This window comes from Chiloscyllium plagiosum, chromosome 2 (assembly GCF_004010195.1).
Source record: "Chiloscyllium plagiosum isolate BGI_BamShark_2017 chromosome 2, ASM401019v2, whole genome shotgun sequence".
NCBI lineage: Eukaryota > Metazoa > Chordata > Chondrichthyes > Orectolobiformes > Hemiscylliidae > Chiloscyllium > Chiloscyllium plagiosum.
Window position 1 is genome coordinate 92,106,268 of NC_057711.1, and position 11,645 is coordinate 92,117,912.

An 11,645-nucleotide genomic window follows, 5' to 3' on the forward strand; every position below is an offset into this window, starting at 1 on the left:
GATATTGGTGTCCTTCTGGTTCAGGTGCAAACCGTCCTGCTTGTACAGGTCCCCCCTTCCCCAGAATGCAGTCCAATTGTCCAAATACCTGAAGCCCTCCCTCCTCCACCATCCTTGCAGCCACGTGTTCAACTGCACTCTCTCCCTATTCCTTGCCTCACTGTCACGTGGCACCGGCAACAACCCAGAGATAACCTATACTGTTGATGCTCGCTGATTATAATGGTCAGCGAATCAATATGTTTGTTGCCTTATCTGGATGTTCCTCCCTGTAAAATGACTATGTAATTCATTAAGAAACTGCTATTTCAGAGAAGACCGAGAACTCATGTCTCTGTGCACATCATTCTCTCCCCCTCCAGGGCCCGGATTAAAGATGAAGGAGGTAAATCTACACTGTGTCTCTGCGAATTTTGTTTCGAATGGGGGGGGGGGCAAATCGATGACAACAACACAACCCATGCCCTTCACCTCTTCAAAAACTTTCATTTCCCCAACACCTTATCTTTAACACAGATGTACAGGCCTTTAAACCTGTATGCCCCAAATGGTAGGCCTAAAAGCCCTCCGCTTCTTCCCTCCTATAGGCCGACCAATCCCCCTCCAATGATACTCTTATTCACCTGGCAGAACTGGTCCTCACCTCAACAATTTTTCATTTAATTCCTCCCACTTCTTACTAACCACAGAGGTAGACATGGGCACCTACATGGGCCCGAGCTATGCCTGCCCCTTTGTAGGATTCATGGAACAGTCCCTCTTCAGCAACTGGACTGGCACCATCCCTTCCTCCATTATATCATTAGTGCTACGTTATGCTCCCTCGAGGTTCATCCACTTTGCCAACACTTTCCACCCTGCGCTCAAGTTCACCTGCACCATTTCTGACACCTCCCTCCCTCCCTTGACCGCTCTGTCTTCAATTCTGGAAACTGACTCACCACCGATATCCATTTCAAACCCACTGGCTCCCACAACTACCTCAACTACAGCTCCCCTCACCCATTCTCTTGCAAAAAATGCTATCCCATACTCCCAAATCCTCTGCTTCTGCCTTATCTGATTCCAGGATGAGGCATTCCATTCCAGGACTACCCAAATATGCTCCTACTTCAGGGACCATAGTTTCCCCTTCTCAGTAATTAAGGATGCCCTCAACCGCACCTCATCCATCTCCTGCACTTCTGCCCTCAAATCCCTTTCCCCTCAACAACATTAAGGTTACAGTCCCGTTTGTCCTCACATACCACCACACCAACCTCTGTATCCAACTACCATCCTCCAACATTCCCACCACCCATAATCAGACTCCAACACGAAAATTATGTTTCTTTCACATCCGTCTGCTTTCTGCAGGGACTGCTCACTCTGTGACTCCCTCATCAATCAACTTCTCCATCTCAACCAATACCTTTCCCTTCAACTGCAAGAGGTGCAACATTTGACCCCATACCTCCCCTCTTACCTCCACCAAGGCCCTAAACAATCCTTCCAGACCCAACAAAGATTCACCTACACGTCATCTAAACTCATTTATTGCATCTGTTGCTACCAAAGTGACCTCCTTTATAAAGTGTAGTCCAACGCAGACTCTGGGAGCAGTTGGCAGAACATCTGCACTCTACATGCATTAACCAACCTTCCAGCTGCCATCCACTTTAACTCCCCCTCCCACTCCCGAGCAACCTGTCCATCCTTGGTTTCCTCCTCTGCCAGAATGAGGCCAAATGGAAACTGGATGAACAACATGTTATCTTTCGACTGGAAAGGTTACAGCCCAATGGCCTCAGCATTGACTTCACCAGCTCCAATGTCCCTCCTCCTCCAGCCTTATCCCATGTCTAGCTCCACCCTTCCTCCTCACCTCCCTGACCTGTTCTAACCTGTCCACTCACCTATCCACTCCACCTTTTCCAATGATCAATCACAAAAAGCCTCCACCTGGATTCACCTAACACTATCCTACCTATCGTTCCTCCAGTCCCACCACCTCCCACTATTTACTTCAGGTTTTCCCTCCCCTTCCAATGTCCTGACGAAGGGTTTAAGGCCAAAATATTGACTTTCCTGCTCCTCAGATGCTATCTGACCTGCAGTGCTCTTCCAGCTTGACATTTATTGGCTCTGACAGCTGCCTCAGTGCCTCACAATCAAGGCAGGATTGTGTGGAGGGACGTTGGACTTAAACACGTGGAAAATACAAAACAAGGTAAATATGCATTTGGCATAGATTGAAATGGGCAGGTACGATGTTGTAGGTATCAGGGATCAGGCCTGGGAGCTAAATATCAAAGGATTCACATTTTATCAAAAGAACAGGCGAATGGGCAGAGAGGGTGGGGTTGCTTTGTTAGTAAGAAATGAAATTATATAAATAGGACAGCCTTTTAGCAGCACTCAGGATGTGGGGGAAGAAAATAAATCATGAGATAGAAAAGACATGTAAGAGGAACTATTATAATAGTCATGGGGGACTTCAACATTATGGTGGACTGAGGAAATCAGGTTAATAGCCGATCAAAATGAAAGGAATTTGTTGCATATCTACGAGACCTTTTTTTGGAGCACCTTGTGGTACAGCCCATTAGGGAACAGACAATTTTGGATTTGGTGATGTGTAATGAGGCAGAAGGGAGCTTAAGGTCAAGGAGCCACAAGGGGCAGTGACTTTAATATGATGGAATTTATCCTGCAGTTTGACAGGGAGAACACTGAATTAAATGTAACAGTATTACAAATGAGTGAATGTCACTGCAAAGACATGAGGGAGGAGCTGGCCAAAGTTGACTGGAAGGGGAATCTGGCAGAGATGACAGTGGAACAGCAATGGCAGGAGTTTCTGGAGGTAATTAGAGAGGCACAGCAGAAATTCATCCCAAGGAAGAAGGAGCACACTAAAGGAAGGGTGAAGCAACAATGGCTGATAAGGGATATCACGGACAGCATAAAAGCAACAGATACAGCGTACGATATAGTGAACATTTGTGGAAGTTAGAGCATTGGGAAGACTTTAAAGTCCACAAAGAACTACTTAAGAAAAAAGCTGCAAGGCATGAGAAAATGAAATGAGAGTAAGCTAACTAGTTATATTAAAGAAGATTGCAAGAGACTTTTCTGGATATTTAAAAGGGAGAGAAAGAAATGAGAGTGGACAATGGGATCACTGGAAAATGAGGCTGAAGAAGTAATGGGGAACAAAGAAATGGTCGAGGATCTTGCATCCGTTTTCACAGTGAAAGTGTCATACCACAACTTCAAGTGAGTTGAAGGCAGAGATGAGTTGAGTGGTCATCACTAAGGAGGAGGTACTAGGAAAGCTGTGGATAAATTATACAGACAAGATGAATGAAACCCAGAGTTCTGAAGAAGATAGCTGAGGAGACAGTGGGAGCAGTGGTGTTGATCTTTCGAGAATCACGAATCGGGGTGGGGGGGGGGGAAACGTCTCAGAAGAATAGAAAATGGCTAATTGGAGCATCTCTTTTTAAGGGAGAGGGGTAGAAGAGAAGAAATTGTAGGCCTGTTAGCCTGACCTTGGAAAGATTTGAGACTCCATTTTTAAGGATGAGATTGCAGAGTACTTGAAAGTGCATGGTAAAATACAATTGAGTCAGTACAACTTCATCAAGGAAAAGTCATGCCTGACAAATCTGTTAGAATTCTTAGAGGTAAGAAGCAAGTTAGAAAAAAGATTACCACTGGATGTTATCTGTTTGGATTTCCAGAAGGCCTCTGACAATGTGCCTCACAGGCAGCTGCAACATAAGATAAGAACCCATGACATTGCAGCAAGGTGCTTGCATGGAAAGAGGATTGGTTGACTTGTAGAAGGCAGACAGTAGGGATAGATCAGTATTTTTCAGGATGGCAGCAGGTGTCTATAGTGAAGTTTTACAGGGGTCCATATTGGGACTACAACTAATCATGGTGACATTAACAATCTGACAAAAGAAATTTAGGCCATTGTTGCTAAGCTTGCAAATGATACAAAAGATGTAGAGGGACAGCTTGAGTTGAGGAAGCAGGGAGGCTACAACAGGCAAAGTGAACTACAAAAGTCATAGATGGAATGCAATGTGAGAAAGAGAGAGGTTCTACATTTCGGGAGGAAGAATAGAGGTGTCCATTATTTTCTAAATGGGGAAAAGCTTCAGAAATATGAAGAACAAAGTCCTCAGACAGGCTTCTCTTACAATTAACATGCAGTTTCAGTTGGTAGTTAGGAAGGCAAATGCAATGTTAGCATTCATTTCAAGAGAGCTGGAATATAATCAGAGAGGGGCACTGCTGAGGCTGTATAGGCTCTGGTCAGAATGCATTTGGTTTATTGTTGAGCAGTTTTGGGTCCAATATCAAAGGATGGATGAGCGGTGTTAAAGGGTTTTCAAAGGGTTTACAAGAATGATCTCAGGGATGAAGGGCTTGTCATTTAATAAATAGTACAGGACCCTGGGTCTGTACGTGATGTAATTTAGAAAGAGACATAGAGTCATAGAGAAGTACAGCATGGAAACAGACCCTTCTGTCCAACCCATCCATGCCGACCAGATAGCGCAACCCAATCTACTCCCACCTGCCAGCACCTGGCCTATATCCCCCCAAACCATTCCTATTCATATACCCATCCAAATGCCTCTTAAATGTTGCAATTGTACCAGCCTCCACCACTTCCTCTGGCAGCTCATTCCATACACGTACCACCATGTGTGAAAACGTTGCCCCTTAGGTGTCTTTTATATCTTTCCCCTCTCACCCTAAAACTATGACCTCTAGTTCTGGACTCCACAACCCTAGGGAAAAGACTTTGTCTATTTACCCTATCCAAGCCCCTCATAATTTTATAAACCTCTATAAGGTCACCCCTCAGCCTCCGACGCTCCAATGGAAACAGCCCCAGCCTGTTTAGCCTCTCCCTATAGCTCAAATCCTCTAACCCTGGCAACATCCTTGTAAATCTTTTCTGAACCTTTTCAAGTTTCACAACATCTTTCTGATAGGAAGGAGACCAGAGTTGCACGCAATATTCCAACAGTGGTCTAACCAATGTCCTACACAACCGCAACATGACCTCCCAACTCCTGTACTTAATATACTGACCAATAAAAGAAAGCATACCAAACGCCTTCTTCACTATCTTATCTACCTGCGATTCCACTTTCAGGAGCTATGAACCTGCACTCCAAGATCTCTTTGTTCAGCAACACTCCCTAGGACCTTACCATTAAGTGTGTAAGTCCTGCTAAGATTTGCTTTCCCACAATGCAGCACCTTGCATTTATCTGAATTAAACTCCATCTGCCACTTCTCAGCCCATTGGCCCATCTGGTCAAGATCCTGTTGTCATATGAGGTAACCCTCTTCACTGTCCACTACACCTCTAATTTTGGTGTCATCTGCAAACTTACTAACTGTACCTCTTATGCTCGCATCCAAATCATTTACGTAAATGACAAAAAGTAGAGGACCCAGCACCGATCCTTGTGGCACTCCACTGGTCACAGGCGTCCAGTCTGAAAAACAACCCTCCACCACCACTCTCTGTCTTCTACCTTTGAGCCAGTTCTGGATCCAAATGGCTAGTTCTCCCTGTATTCCATGAGATCTAACCTTGCTAATCAGTCTCCCATGGGGAACCTTATCGAATGCCTTAATGAAGTCCATATAGATCACATCTACCGCTCTGCCCTCATCAATCCTCTTTGTTACTTTTTCAAAAAACTCAATCAAGTTTCTGAGAGACATGATTTCCCACGCACAAAGCCATGTTGACCATCCTGAATCAGTCCTTGCCTTTCCAAATACATGTACATCCTGAACCTCAGGATTCCCTCCAACAGCTTGCCCACCACCGATGTCAGGCTCACTGGTCTATAGTTCCCTGGCTTGTCCTTACCACCCTTCTTAAACAGTGGCACCATGTTTGCCAACCTCCAGTCTTCCAGCACCTCACCTGTGACTATCTATGATACAAATATCTCAGCAAGAGGCCCAGCAATCACTTCTCTAGCTTCCCACAGAGTTCTCAGGTACACTTGATCAGGTCCTGGGGATTTATCCACCTTTTCCCGTTTCAAGACACCCAGCACTTCCTCCTCTGTAATCTGGACATTTTGCAAGATGTCACCATCTATTTCTATATCTTCCATATCCTTTTCCACAGTAAATACTGATGCAAAATACTCATTTAGTATTGCCCCCATCTTCTGCAGCTCCACACATAGGCTGCCTTGCTGATCTTTGAGGGGTCCTATTCTCTCCCTAGTTACCCTTTTGTCCTTAATGTATTTGTCAAAACCCTTTGGATTCTCCTTAATTCTATTTGCTAAAGCTATCTAATGTCCCCTTTTTGCCCTCCTGATCTTAAGTATACTCCTACTTCCTTTATACTCTTCCAAGGATTCACTCGATCTATCCTGTCTATAACTTACATATGCTTCCTTTTTTTTTAACCAAACCCTCAATTTCTTTCGTCATCCAGCATCCCCTATACCTACTAGCCTTTCCTTTCACCCTGACAGGAATATACTTTCTCTGGATTCTCATTATTTCATTTCTGAAAGCTTATCATATTCCAGCCGTCCCTTTGCCTGTGAACATCTGCCCCCAATCAGCTTTTGAAAGTTCTTGCCTAATACTGTCAAAATTGGCCTTTCTCCAATTTAGAACTTTAACTTTTAGATATTGTCTATCCTTTTCCATCATTATTTTAGAAGGTTGAAATTTGCTGAGTAAGAAGAAGCCTGGAGATGTGGAGATGATGTTTCCACCAGTAAGAGAAACTAAGACCGAAGGACATGGTCTCAATGTGAAGGGATGACCCTTTGCAACTAAGATGAGGAGGAATTTATTCAGCTTATTGAGGTCATTAATCTGTGGAAGTCATTGCCATAGAGGGCCATGTAGGCCAATTTAATGAGTGCATTTAAGATAGGCTATTGGTCAGTAAGGGGATCAAAGGTTATGGAAGAAGCCAGGAGGTGGGTTGAGAAACATATCAACTGTGGTCGAACGAGTGGAGGATGGGAAAAGTTTCTGGCTGTAACAGCTGCTCCTTTTTTTGAGGTATTTTAGGAGCTGGATGGGATTTTCTCGAATTCCAGGAGCAGCAATTACTGTTTCATATGCTGTTGCATTGTTTTGGAACTTTGGAAAAAAAAGTCAAAACAACAGCGTGGGTTTCCTCCGTGTGCTCCGGTTTCCTCCCACAGTCCAAAGATGTGCAGGTCTGGTGAATTGGCCATGCTAAATTGCCCGTAGTGTTAGGTAAGGGGTAAATGTATGGGTGGGTTGCGCTTTGGCGGGGCAGTGTGGACTTGTTGGGCCGAAGGGCCTGTTTCCACACTGTAAGTAAGCTAAGCTAACAGCAGCTTTAAAAGGGAAAAGAACAAAGAAAGAATATGGTGAGGACAGTGCAGGAGAGACAGAGAGAGAGAGAGACAGAGAGAGAGAGAGACAGAGAGAGAGAGAGAGAGAGAGAGAGAGAGAGAGAGAGAGAGAGAGAACCTGCACAGTTACTGCCTTTGCTGTTTTGAATTCATGTATTGCTGGACATTGGAGTGCATCTGGGAAAATTAACGAACAGTGAAATTCATAACTAATCATGGAGGAATCTGTTTGGGTGAAGTTCACAGCACAGAATCAAATAAGTTAATCGTTGTTTTAAGTGTGTCCAACAGAAAGGCTGCAGTAATGAATAGAGCGGGTTCTTTCTTGATTATATGTTTTTGGAGATATGTCTCTTGATTAAAGTTAAAATATAAGCCATAACTATTAACTGAACCTGGGGCAGTGTTTGTAGAGGAATAAGACAGTGTTATTTTCTGGGTCTGCAGATTGTGAAGGAGCAAAAATGGCCTTTAGTACAGTGTTATGTACTTCTTGTCAGATGTGGGAGTTTAAAGAGAGTTTAAGGGTTACTGCGGATCGTATCTGCCATAAATGCTGTTAGATGCGAATCTTATCAGATCGAGTGGATCGGTTGGAGAGACATTTAGAAGCAATAAGGAATTTGGAACAGCAACAGTATGTGATGGATGGCAGTTACAGGAAGGGGGGAAAGTCTCAGATACAGTCACACAGATGGGTTAACTCCAGGAAAGGTTAGAGAGGTAGGCAGCTAGTGCAGGAATCTTTTGTGGATATACCCATTTCAAACAGGTATGCTGTTTTGGAAAATGTAGGGGGTGATGAATTCTCAGGGGAATGTAGCACGAATTGCCAAGTTTCTGGTATTGCGACTGGCTCTAATGCAATGAGGGGTACGTCGGCTTGCAAGAGATCAATTGTGTTAGGGGATTCTGTAGTCCAAGGTACAGACAGACATTTCTGTGGCCAGCAACAAAAAAGCAGAATGGTGTGTTGCTTCCCTGGTGCCAGGATCAAGGATGGCTCAAAGAGGGTGCAGAATGTTCTCACGGGGGAGAGGGGCCAGCAAGCGGTCATTGTCCACATTGGAAGCAACGATATAGGAAGGGAAAAGGTTGAGATTCTGAAGGGAGATTACAGAGAGTTAGGCAGAAATTTAAAAAGGAGGTCCTCGACAGTAGTAATATCTGGATTACTCCCAGTGCTACGAGCTAGTAAGGGCAAGGATAGGAGTATAGAGCAGAGGAATGCATGGCTGTGGAGCTGGTGTATGGGATAAGGATTAACATTTTTGGATCATTGGAATCTCTTTTGGGGTAGAAGTGACCTGTACAGGAAGGACGGATTGCACCTAAATTGGAAGGGGACTAATACACTGTCAGGGAAATTTGCAAGAGCTGCTCGGGACGATTTAAACTAGTAAGTTGGGGGGATGGGAGTGGCGGCGGAGCTGCGGTGGGACTCAGGGAGATAGTGAAGAAAGAGATCAATCTGAGACTGGTACATTTGAAAACAGAAGCGAGTCAAACAGTCAGGGCAAGCAGGGACAAGGTAGGACTAATAAATTAAACTGCATTTATTTCAAAGCAAGGGGCCTAACAGGGAAGCCAGATGAACTCAGGGCATGGTTAGGAACATGGGACTGGGATATCATAGCAATTACAAAAACATGGCTCAGGGATAGGCAGGACTGGCAGCTTAATGTTCCAGGATACAAATGCTACAGGAAGGATAGAAAGGGAGGCAAGAGAGGAGGGGGAGTGGTATTTTTAATAAGGGATAGCATTACAGCTGTGCTGAGGGAGGATATTCCCAGAAATACATCCAGGGAAGTTATTTGGGTGGAACTGAGAAACAAGAAAAGGATGATCACATTATTGGGATTGGATTATAGACCCCCTAATTGTCAGAGGGAAATTGAGAAACAAACTTGTAAGGAGATCTCAGCTATCTGTAAGAATAATAGGGTGATTATGATAGGGGATTTTAACTTTCCAAACATAGATTGGGACTGCCATAGTGTTAAAGGTTTAGATGGAGAAGAATTTGTTAAGTGCATACAAGACAACTTTCTGATTCAGTATGTGGATGTACCTACTAGAGAAGGTGCAAAACTTGACCTACTCTTGGGAAATAAGGCAGGGCAGGTGACTGAGTTGTCAATGGGCCCAGTGACCATAATTGTATTAGATTTAAAATAGTGATGGAAAAGGATAGACCAGATCTAAAAGTTGAAGTTCTAAATTGGAGAAAGGCCAATTTGGACAGTATGAGGCAAGAACTTTCAAAAGCTGATTGGGGGCAGATGTTCGCAAGTAAAGGGACGGCTGGAATATGATAAGCCTTCAGATTGAGATAACGAGAATCCAGAGAAAGTATATTCCTGTCATGGTGAAAGGAAAGACTGGTAGGTATAGGGAATGTTGGATGACGAAAGAAATTGAGGGTTTGGTTAAGAAAAAGAAGGAAGCATATGTCAGTTATAGACAGGATAGATCGAGTGAATCCTTGGAAGAGTATAAAGGAAGTAGGAGTATACTTAAGATCAGGAGGGCAAAAAGGGGACATTAGATAGCTTTAGCAAATAGAATTAAGGAGAATCCAAAGGGTTTTGACAAATACATTAAAGACAAAAGGGTAACTAGGGAGAGAATAGGGCCCCTCAAAGATCAGCAAGGCAGCCTTTGTGTGGAGCTGGTGGTGGGTTGTTTTTCAGACTGGAGGCCTGTGCCCAGTGGAGTGCCACAAGGATCGGTGCTGGGTCCTCTACTTTTTGTCATTTACATAAATGATTTGGATGCGAGCATAAGAGGTACAGTTCGTAGTTTGCAGATGACACCAAAATTGGAGGTGTAGTGGACAGTGAAGCGGGTTACCTCAGATGACAACAGGATCTTGACCAGATGGGCCAATGGGCTGAGAAGTGGCAGATGGAGTTTAATTCAGATAAATGCAAGGTGCTGCATTGTGGGAAAGCAAATCTTAGCAGGACTTATACACTTAATGGTAAGGTCCTAGGGAGTGTTGCTGAACAACTGTGGGAACAACTTTGGACTGTGGGAGGTGCTCCGGTTTCCTCCCACAGTCCAAAGATGTGCAGGTCAGGTGAATTGGCCATGTTAAATTGTCCGTAGTGTTAGGTAAGGGGTAAATGTAGGGGTATGGGTGGTTTGCGCTTCGGCGGGTCGGTGTGGACTTGTTGGGCCGAAGGGCCTGTTTCCACACTGTAAAGTAATCTAATCTAATCTAATCTAATCTAAAAAGACCTTGGAGTGCAGGTTCATAGTTCCTTGAAAGTGGAGTCCCAGGTAGATAGGATAGTGAAGAAGGTGTTTGGTATGTTTCCTTTATTGGTCAGAGTATTGAGTACAGGAGTTGGGAGGTCATGTTGAGGCTGTGCAATTCATTGGTTTGGTCACTGTTGGAATAGTGCGTGCAACTCTGGTATCATTCCTATCGGAAAGATGTTGTGAAACTTGAAAGGGTTCAGAAAAGATTCACAAGGATGTTGCCAAGGTTGGAAGATTTGAGCTATAAGGACAGGCTGAACAGGCTGGGGATGTTTTCCCTGAAGCGTCAGAGGCTGAGTGGTGACCTTATAGAGATTTACAAAATTATGAGGGGCACGGATAGGACAAATAGGCAAAGACGTTTCCCTGAGGTCGGGGAGTCCAGAACTAGAGGGTATAGGTTTAGGGTGATAGGGGAAAGATGTAAAAGAGTCATAGGGGCAACGTTTTCACACAGAGGGTGGTACGGGTATGGAATGAGCTGCCAGAGGAAGTGATGGATGCTCTTACAATTGCAACATTTAAAAGGAATTTACTAAGAAGGAAATACGCAGAGAAAAAATGAGGTACGAAGGTAAACTGGCCAATAATATAAAGGAGGATAGTAAAAGCTTTTTTAGGTATGTGAAAGGCAAAAAAATGGTTAAGACTAAAATTGGGCCCTTGAAGACAGAAACAGGGGAATATATTACGGGAAACAAAGAAATTGAATTGGTACTTCCGATCTGTGTTCACTGAGGAAGACACAAGCAATCTCCCTGTGGTATCAGTGGCTGAAGGACCTGAACTTAAGGGAATTTATACTAGCCAGGAATTGGTATGGGAGAGACGGTTAGGTCTGAAGGTTGATAAATCCCCGGGGCCTGATGGCCTACATCCCAGGGTACTGAAGGAGGTGGTTCGAGAAATAGTGGATGCGTTGGTGATTATTTTCCAGAGTTCGATAGATTCAGGATCAGTTCCTGCGGATTGGAGGATGGCTAATGTTGT

General features: G+C 44.1%; 1 protein-coding gene across 5 annotated transcripts in view; it reads right to left on the reverse strand.

The window, feature by feature from the left end:
- Positions 1 to 11,645, reverse strand: part of ror2 (receptor tyrosine kinase-like orphan receptor 2) — a 419,702-nt gene that overhangs the window by 218,948 nt on the left and 189,109 nt on the right. The window lies entirely within an intron of this gene.